Source organism: Arvicola amphibius, chromosome X (genome assembly GCF_903992535.2).
Source record: "Arvicola amphibius chromosome X, mArvAmp1.2, whole genome shotgun sequence".
NCBI classification, from domain to species: Eukaryota; Metazoa; Chordata; class Mammalia; order Rodentia; family Cricetidae; genus Arvicola; species Arvicola amphibius.
The window spans coordinates 15,915,863-15,926,212 of record NC_052065.1 but is presented as its reverse complement, the minus strand read 5'-3'; the positions used below and the strand labels follow the sequence as shown (position 1 = coordinate 15,926,212).

Sequence of the window (10,350 nt, the reverse complement as noted above, 5' to 3'; positions counted from 1 at the left end):
CTCTTTGGACTGGAGGGGGAGGGGGAGGGGGAGGGGGTGTGGGGAATAGGGGGAGGGAAATGGGAGGAGGTGGAAATTTTTAATAATAATAATAAAAATAAATAAAAAGATCTATAAGCAATCCTTAAAATTAAATATATACTTATTAACATTAAATATAAACAATAAATTAATAAATTTAAAAATAATTTTATTTTAAACAATAATAAGTACACATTTAATTATGTGCACATACATGAGTGCACACATGCACACACACACACACACACACACATGCATGTACACAGAATACTTCCAAACTCCTTTTACAAAGCCAGTATAATTCTAAAATCAAACAGGTAAAGACAAAACTAAACACAAAAATTACAGGCCAATATCCCTGATGACTATAAATTCAAAATGCTTCACATACATAAAAATGATTATCCATCATGATCAAGCTGGCTTTATCCCTGAAATGCAAGTTAATAAATGTAATAAAAAGTGGGGATAAAGACAAAACTCACACGATCACATCAATATATGTCAGAAAAACCTTTGATAAAGTCCAACATGCCACCACAATAAAAGTCTTGGACTAAAGGGAACATACCTCAACATAATAAAAGCTAAATATGATAAACCCACAGCTAAGATAATCCTAAATAGAGGAAAAACTTGAAGCAATCCCACTGACATTGTGTATAAGACAGGGCTGTCCACTAGCTCCATTTTTTTTCAACACTGTGGTCAAAGTACTAGCTGGAGTAGTAAGGCAAGAGAAGGAAATAAAAGGGATACAGATAGGAAGAGACATCAGACTGTCCCTATTTGCTGATGACATAGTATTATATATGAGATTCAAAACCTCTACCAGCAAACTTCTAGAAACAAGCAAATGCATCAGTGTGGCAGGATACAGAGTCAAATTGCATAAATCAATAGCTTTTCTACAAAAACATCTATAGAAAGAGATTATGGACATACTCTCATTCATAATAACCCCAAAGAAAATAAAATATCTAAGAATAAGTCTAACCAAGGAGATTAAAATACCTTTACAATGAAAACTTTAAACCTATGGGGGGGGAGAGAGAGAGGAGAGAGGAGAGACTAGAAAATGGAAACACACCCCATACACATGGATTGGTAGAATGAATATTATGAAAGTGACAATTTTACCAAAAGCCATTTTTAGATTCAGTGCAATCTCAATCCAAATCTCTATCTCACTCTTCATAGAAATAGAAAAAAATCCTAAAATTCTTATGGAGCTACAAAAGACCTATATAACCAAAACAACCCTAAGCACAAAGAACAATGCTGCAGGGATTACCATTCTAATTCTCAAATATATTACAGAGCCATAGTAATAAAAACAACATGGTATTGGCAGAAAAACATGTGAATACCAATGAAACAAAATTGAGGACCCAAATATAAGTTCATGTAACTTTATCGATTCAATATTTGGTAAAGATGCCAAAAATAAGCAGGAGAAAAGAAAATCTTCAGCCAGGCGGTGGTGGCGCACGCCTTTAATCCCAGCACTCGGAAGGCAGAGGCAGGTGGATCTCTGTGAGTTCGAGGCCAGCCTGGTCTACAAGAGCTAGTTCCAGGACAGGCTCTAAAGCTACAGAGAAACCTTGTCTCAAAAAAAAAAAAAACCTTCAACAAGTGGTACTGGAGAAACTGGATGTCCATATGGGGCAGAGTGAAATTAGACCTGTATCATCACACTGCACAGAAACTAACTCCAATGGATCAAAGACCTAAATGTGAAACCTGAAACACTTCTGGAAGAAAATACAGGCAGTACCCTACATGATATAGGTGTAGGAGAGGACTTTCTGAATAAGGACACAATTTGCCCAAGAAATAAGGCAAACAATAGACAAGTGGTATTTCATTAAAACTAAAAAGTTTCTGTTCAGCTAAAGAAACAACCAACTGAGTGATCAGGAAGTTCACAAAATGGGAGAGAATTTTTGCAAGTTATATATCTGAGAATTACTATCTAGAATATATATAGAATTAAAACAAAACAAAACAACAACAAATAAGTAAAAAATTACTTGTTCAAGAAATGGTCCTGGGATCTGAATAGAATTTTTTTTATTTATTAAAAATTTCCACCTCCTCTCATCCCTCCATTTCCCTCCCACTCCCCCCACTCCCCCTTCCCCTCACTCTCCAGTCCTAAGAGAAGTCACGGTGCCCTGCTCTGTGGAAAGTCCAAGGGTCCCCCTCCATCCAGGTCTAGGAAGGTGAGCAATCCATACAGAATAGGCTCCTAAAAAGTCAGTACATGCAGTAGAATCAAAATCCGGTGTCATTATAATTGGCTTCTCAGTCCGCCCTCATTGTCAGCCACATTCAGAGAGTCCGATTTGATCACATGCTCATTCAGTCCCATTCCAGCTGGCCTTGGTGAGTTCCCATTAGATCAGTCCCACTGTCTCAGTGGGTGGGCGCATCCCTCACGGTCCTGGGTCCTGACTTCCTTGCTCATGTTCTCCCTCCTTCTGCTCTTCATCTGGGCCTTGGGAGCTCAGTCCAGTGCTCCAATGTGGGTCTCTGTCTCTATCTCCATCCATCGCCAGATGAAGGTTTTTTATCAATGGCTTCTCAATCAGCCTCCCATTTCAGCCACATTCAGAGAGTCCGGTTTGGTCGCATGCTCATTCAGTCCCGGTCTAGCTGGATTTGGTGAGCTCCCATTAGAACAGGCACACTGTCTCAGTGGGTGGACCAACCCCTCGTGGTCCAGACTTCCTTGCTCATCTTCTCCCTCTTTCTGCTCTTCAACTGGACCTTGGGGGCTCAGTCTATCTGAATAGAATTTTTAAAAAGAAAAAATGACTAAGAAATATCTCAAAAATATTCATCGTCCATAGCAATTAGAGAAATGCAAATCAAAACAACTTTGAGAGTTCATCTTACCGCAGTCAAAATCACAAGTTATTGTCCTAGGTCCACTCCCACCCCCACACCAGAGTTAGAAGGTAAGTCCCTATTGCTGAAGACACCATGTATGTAAGATAAAGGGCCCAGAGGCTCCCGAGCTAGAGCTGACCTGAATGCCTCTTCCTTGAGTACTAGCTTTCATGGTCCCAGAAAGCATCATGCAAACTTCCAAAGGAGGGAAGCAACCAACAGTCTTATCCAGCTCTGGTGCCTGTGTACCACAATGACCAGCATGGCACAATAACTACAAGGGTTCAATAGTGACATACATTGCTTGATGGTAGCCAACAGTTCTCTAGTCGGGCTTAAAACCTGCTAAACAAGACAAGAAGGAAACCATGCCTAGTATTAAAACCTGACCAACAACTCAGGACTAGTGAAGTCCTGGGTCTTGGAACCCAGTCCCAACTGATAGGCTCTGAGATTATGAGATCATAGGAGAGGGGGTGAAAAGATTGTAAGAGCCTGAAGAATGGGGTTTGCTGTGAGATTGTGTTTCCTAGGAATGTCAAAAGCTACACCCATGAAGACTCACCAACATGGTTGCCTAAACATACATGAGTTGAACAAGGATGACACCAAAATAAATGCTAACATGATTGGGGAAAGGCTCAGGAAGTCTCAGTTCTACATAAAGAACCACAGGCAATTAAGGAATAATGAGAGAGAGAAAGAGAGAGAGAGAGAGAGAGAGAGAGAGAGAGAGAGAGAGAGAGAGAGAGAGAGAGAGAGAGAGGTCTTCCCCAGGGCTGGGCACACCAATTGATTATCTAATACCAAATGATCAGCCCTGAAAATATATGTACATGTGATATCATACAGACTGAGCAGGTAATATTTGTGTACCAAAGGATATGTGTGTGTGTGTACATATATATGTAAAATCCATTAAAGTAATACAAAGAAAAAGAGGCCACTAAAATCAGGAACAAGATAAGGACGTTTATTCTCTTCTCTCCCATTCAACTTAATACTTGAAGTATTGACAAGAGCAATGAGACAAATAATGGAGAGAAAGGGGATACAAATAAGAAGTCAAAATGTTTTTATTTTCAGATGATGATTCCATACATAAACAGCACTAAAAGCAGCAAGGAATGATTGTAGGAGTCAGAGGGTCAACACAGTAAAAGAACACAGCCCACAGAACCAACTAAGCAGGGCTCATAGGGGCTCACAGAGACTGAACTGGCAATCAGGGAGCCTGTATGGGTCTGATCTACATCCTCTGCATATATGTTATGGCTGTATAACTTGGGTTCCTGTGGTATATCTAACAGTGGGAGCGGGGACTGTGTCTAACTCTTTTGTCTGCTTTTGGGATCCTTTTCCTCTTACTGGGTCACCTCATCCAACTTTAATATGAGGAGATGTGCCTAATTTTATTATAACTTGATATGCCATGTTTGATTGATATCCCTGGGAGGCCTGTCCTTTTCTGAAGAAAAAAAAAAACTAAACATCAAGAAATAAATGAATCTTGACTTGGTACTAAACAGACAGGTCCCAAAAGATGAAATAAAAAATGGCTAAGAAACACTGAAAAAATGCTCAACATCTTTAGCCATCAAGAAAATGAAAATAAAAGATGATTTCATCTTATACCTGTCAGAACGGCTAAAATCCAAACAACAAATGACCACAAATGTTGCCTGAGATGTGGAAAGGGAGCCTTTGTATACAGTTGGGGTATCCACTGTGGAAATCCTTCTGTAAGATATTCAAAAAGTTAGAAATACATCTACCACATGATCTAGGTATACCACTCTTAGACATACACCCTAAGAACTCTGAACCCTAATACAGAAATATCTGCTCATTTATATTCACTGCTGCTCAATAGCCAGGAAATGGAAGGAGCCTAGACATTATCAGTTGAGAAATAGATGATGAACATGTGTTATATTTCCACAATGGAATATTAACTTTTAAGCAAAATGAAATTAAGAAATGCATAGGGAAATGAATGGAGCTAGAAAGACTCATTCTGAGTGAGCTAACACAGACCCAGAAAGACAAATGTCATATGTTTTCTCTCATTTGTGAATTTAGCTTTGATTATGTGGGTTTAATTTGGAATATTCATAGATATTGGGAAATTCACAAGGAACCATGGGAAGGGACTTTCAAGGGAAGGGAGATAGAATACACAGCTATAAAAGATTAAAGGGAAATTACAGAACAGGAAAGGTTAAATAGGGTAAGTTATGAGAGACCAGGATAAAGGGGGGAATAAAGGCAGTTATAATACTAAAGACCTTTCAAAAAGTCTTATGGAAGCCTATTACCATAAAAATTTCCTATCTATATCTATAGCTATATCTAGCTTCCTATAGATATAGATAGACACAGATATAGATAGATATGAAGACACACAAACAACAAAAAAGAGTTAAAATGGAGTTATGTAGGACTGCAGAGATGGTTCAGAGAGAGGTTAAGAGCACTGGCGGTTCTTCCGGAGGTCCTGAGTTCAATTCCCAGCAACCAGATGGTGGCTCACAGCCATCTATGAGATCATCGGTGCCTTCTGGTGTGCAGGCATACATGGACGTAGAATACTATGGGCATAATAAATAAATTTCTTTAAAAATGGAGTTACTCTATAGTACAGCAGCAATGCTCCTACTAGACACCACAGTCTAACAAAATCCCTGTGTCAGGAATGGGTTACCGCTTTAGGAATTGCTCCTCAGTGAGGTACCATAGAACCTCAAACATGGCAACACTCTTGACTATCCTACAGAATTTGAAGGTAACATTTTATTTCAGAAGACAGCATACACTTGAGTATAATGGGTAAATGTACAATGATAAATCAAGTACTAACTGACCTGGAAGCTCCATCCTATCTTCACAGTGCTGACAAGTTCCATGCATGGTAACAGAAGAGAAAAAGAATCATCTGTATTACCAAGCTAGGAAACTTGCAAGCTGTGATAACAGTTGGCCTGGCAAGACATGCTCATCGTTGCAATAATGGCACAAACATCATGCCATAACCAGTCACTTTCTAATTGGATTTAATTTCAATTCCACAAGATAAACCCCTTATCTGTCACCATTTTTAGGCCAAGAACCTATGGCTAGGTAGGCCCTAACCTCTAGCGGACAACCTACTACTATTATTGCTCAGCTTAGTGGACTTAGTTTGACATCAATTCCTAATGAGTTACTGTTATGGCTGACGTGGACCATCACCATCATCCTGAGCTGCTGCTGTGTCTCCACCACCACCACTGAGCCAAGCCTAGCAGCGACAACATGAAGTCAACCTGATTGCCTACTAGAAAGTCAACAATTACTCAATGCTGCCATTTTACTTTAGGGTTTTGACAAACTACTACTTCCTTATGAGGAAGTGGTGAAACCCACCTACAACTTATAATGATTGTTCTGTCTCTTTAAGAGATAAGCCACGCTCACTCCCTCCCCATCTGCTGAGGCAGGCAGGTCTTCTTTGCTGCTTGCAGCCTTAGTCTCTCTCTTTTCTGGCTTCTTCTCAGAGAGGCAGCTTCGGTCTCTCCTCTCTCTCTCTTCTCTCCTCTTCTCTCTCTGTCTCTCTGTCTCTCTCTCTCTCTCTCTCTCTCTGCTCTTCTCCCCTTTTCCCCCTTTCCCCTTCTTCCCGCCCTTCCATAACCACTAAATAAATATCCAACCTCACTCTACATGGTGTGCCTATCCATCTGTCTCTCGTCTGCTGCCACATGGCTTGCTGCTGGGGACCTTTGGAGACCTGCAGCATGGCTCATGTGCCGTCCCTGCCTAGCACTGGCTTCTCTCAAAACCTGGTGCCTGCTACCACATGGCCTGCTGCCACTGCTTGTTGTTCTGCAACATTCCTGCTGCCTGCCCCTGCCATGGATCCTGCAGCAATTTTTAATAATCCATTACGCAACTCCTGCATCATGCAGGGCCTTCCAGCCACTCCAGCAGCAGCTGCTGCTTCCTCAGGGTGGCCCTGCAGGTGGCAGTCCCCCAGGGGCTCACCTACCCCAGGGCTCCCACGGAGCACAGAGCAGTCCTTTGTCTGGATTGACCTGACGAGCAGCACAAGACCTCCAAGTGTTGCTGACCCTCAGCCCTTTGAAGGAATGGAGTCCAGTGCTTCAGTGACTGGCCATGGGGAGCTGGATCCAGGGGCGTTGCTGGACAGGGATTTGGAGTGTAGGAGGAAGCTATGGAAAGTTTAAGGTTCTGAGCATGTCCCCTCCTCCCGCAACAGCAAAGACAAGGCACCTGGCAGACATCACTGCTTCACAAATGACTCAGGCATTAAGTTGTGTGTGTGCAACTGGAGCTACCATGATGATGGTCTCAAAGAATCCAATACACTCAGATGATGTCCTGGATGGGCCCCTGGGCTTCTATGACACTTGTCACCGAAGGACTCTGTCTGTCTCTGAGGAGTAGGCTTGAGAGCCTGAGCTCCCCCATATGCCACCACTGTCTTCATGCCTACTGTTAAATGCCATCAATGAACAGGACTCCCCACACTCACAGTGCAGCAGCTCCCCCAGCTAGACAAGGCCCTGCCTGTATCCGAGAGTCTGACAAACAACCAGGGTAGGGGAAGCATTAAGTGACTTTTAGAAGTGGTACAACTGTTATGCCAAGATCATGGAGTGCCCCCATAGCCAACCAGGAAACTGAGTCCTGTATGTAAAAGCAAAGAGCCTTCTTTCTTACACAAGTTTGCGAACTCGAACTCTCCATGTGTCCAATGTATTGTAGTGATCGGAGAGCCCTGAGCTTAGTTAGAGTTGGGTTTTTATAGTAGCAAAAGTGGGAGTGAGGGATTTCTAAGGTTTAGGACCCCGGCTGGCTGGCATTTGTCTAGGGGTGTCCTGGTGAAAAGCGATGGGTGTGTGCTGGCTGGTGATCCTATCTACAATAGTTGGACGCTAGGAATTTTCTTTGGATGGTCTGTTCTGGGTGGTGCCTGGGTAGTCTCAGTTTGTGGTCTTTATCTAAACCAGGTATTGCCTCAGGGTAAACTACTGAGACTCAGGCCTCTATTGAGCTTGTCATGACTGGGTCCTATAACAACCATTTTGTCCTTTTATTTTTTTTTCCTTCCTGTCTAACTTTCTCCACATCTCCATGTACAAACTTGGGGTGTATGCCTCATCTCCCCTACAAAAGCACAGAACTGCAGTGTTATGCCCAAAATCCAGATCCCCAAAATACCACTATGAGACCAAATCCGATGCAAAAGCAAAAAATCTTTATTGCGAGTTAACTCAGGCGTCTCTGTCCATCCATCTCAAGCAGCAGCAGATCAGGAGAGATCCCAGGCAGCAGGATGAAGGGTTTTTTATAGTGGCCACGCAAGAAGGGGCAAGTTTGGGGAATTTCAAACCTGCACAGCTACAGATTTGGGATTGGCTCAAGCTTTGAGGAGGGGTATCGGGACTGAGCTGATTGGCTGCCTTGGGTTAGGGGAAATTACAACATTGTTGTCTCAGCACAAGGACACCTGGAATTGTTTATTCATTTCTGATTGGTCTCTCCCTGTGGGGGTAAGGTGTTGCCCATTCCTGATTGGTCTCTCTCTGTGGGGTGATGTGCTGCCTGTTTCTGATTGGCTTCTCCCTGTGGGCTAAGGTCAGGGGGAGGTGACGCTTCTAGACTAGAGGGAGCTACTTTCCGGTTCAGGGATTGCTTGGCTCTAGTTTTAGGGTCAGGGCATATTTCTTAAACTGGTTCAGATTCTAAAGGGCAAGTCTTTCTTTGGCTCTGGTTTCAGGGTCAGGGTGTTTTTCTGTGGCTCTGGGTTCTGGGATAGGGATAAGGTGTTTCTTTCACTGGCTCAGGTTCCAGATCCAGGGTGTGTTTCTTTCACTGACTCTGGGTTCAGAGTCAGGGTGCTCAGGGATTCAGGGATTGTGCTATGTATGGCTACAGATCTGCTGGGGCCTGGGTCTCTCAGTAGAAGACTGAGAGATTGGTTCTTGTTAGCATTCAGGCGTTATGTCTACCTGCCCTTGGTGACCTAGCAGAATATGTCACCAACCCCAATCACTCCCTATGCACATGCACTGCCCCCAGGGTCCTCAGCTGTAGCCACTAAGAGCATCCTCTGTGTGCATGAGTTGTTAGTATTCAGGCAGATACTTGGCCAGCCCAGGTTTCTATGGCTGCTACATCACTATGTAGTCTGTGCACATGCACTAAGCCTCCTTTAAAAGTGAGCTCTGTCTATTCCCCCTTTCTTTCCTAATGATTCACCGATGAGGCAAACAGACCTTTGCACCTCTCTCCACCAAAGGGAATTTTCTATTCCCTTCCCCTAATAAGCCCTCCATGTGAGCCTTGTTGCAGGATGGTGTCTCTCAGTCTCCCGCCTTTTTTTAAAATTATAGCAGTTCTGGGATTCATTCTGCACCCCCTTTTTTCAGAGCTATATCTCACCTACCTGCCTAGCTGAGAAACGTGTGTCTGGAAAGCCCTCAAGGACTGAGGTTGGGGCAGTGCTCCAAGATAGTTCTCTATGATGGAGTGCATTTGGAATAGAATGTCACTGTGTCTCAGTCTGGGAGAGACAGTTTATCTTTGCCCTGAGTGAAGCAGGAAATCTGAGCCTCTGGCTGTCACCTGTGGCTGCCAGTGTCTGCAGAGCTGACATTAGTTTAGTCTAGTGGGAGGGTGAGAACCAATGATCAGGTTGGTGAGGGGCTTGTTGATCTGTCAAGTCCCCGGGGGAAAGTACATATCTGTGCATTGTAGAGGGACTCTTCCCAGTATGCTTTCGCTGGCTTCAGCCTGGTTCAGGTGGATAAGCTTATGCTGTGTTCTTTAAAAACAAATAACAAGGGGCTAGAGAGATGGCTTAGTGGTTAAGAGCACTGGCTGTTCTTCCAGAAGTCTTGAATTCGGTGTCAGCAACTGCATGGTGGCTAGCAACTATCTATAATGGTGTTTTCTTCTGGCCTGCAGGCATACATGCAGGCAGAATGCTATTCATAATAAATAAATTAAAAAACAAACAAAAACAAATGACAATGGCTAGCTGGAAACAAGAACTGTGCTAGTGGGCAGGCAGGAATTCTCTTCTGGACAAGGGAATTTTGCAGCTCTTCCCTAGGTTGCGTTTCCAAGAATCTGGCTACTGTTGGGTCAGGAGAAGAGTGTGAACAGGCCTGGTGGTGGTAGCCCTGGGCCTTCTGTGAGCCGGGGCCTAAGTCTGATGTCTGGTTGAGATGTAGCCTCCTTCACCTTTGCCCTTTGTCTATGCACACAGGTGACCAGTGGTCACCGCCAGTCCTGAACACAGTCTGTAGTCACTCCTTGTCCTTCCCAAGCAGGTGGACTGAGGAAGTTGTGTGACCCGGGTAAGGCAGCCTTATAGCCTGTCTCTCAAACACTATTTTCTCTTGAGTTTGACTAAATCTGTTGTTCATT

At 43.3% G+C, this 10,350-nt stretch overlaps 1 pseudogene; it reads left to right on the top strand.

Moving 5' to 3' along the window:
* Positions 1–3,418: 3,418 nt before the first annotated feature.
* LOC119804968 lies at positions 3,419–7,470 on the top strand (annotated as a pseudogene).
* The last annotated feature ends 2,880 nt before the right edge of the window (positions 7,471–10,350 follow it).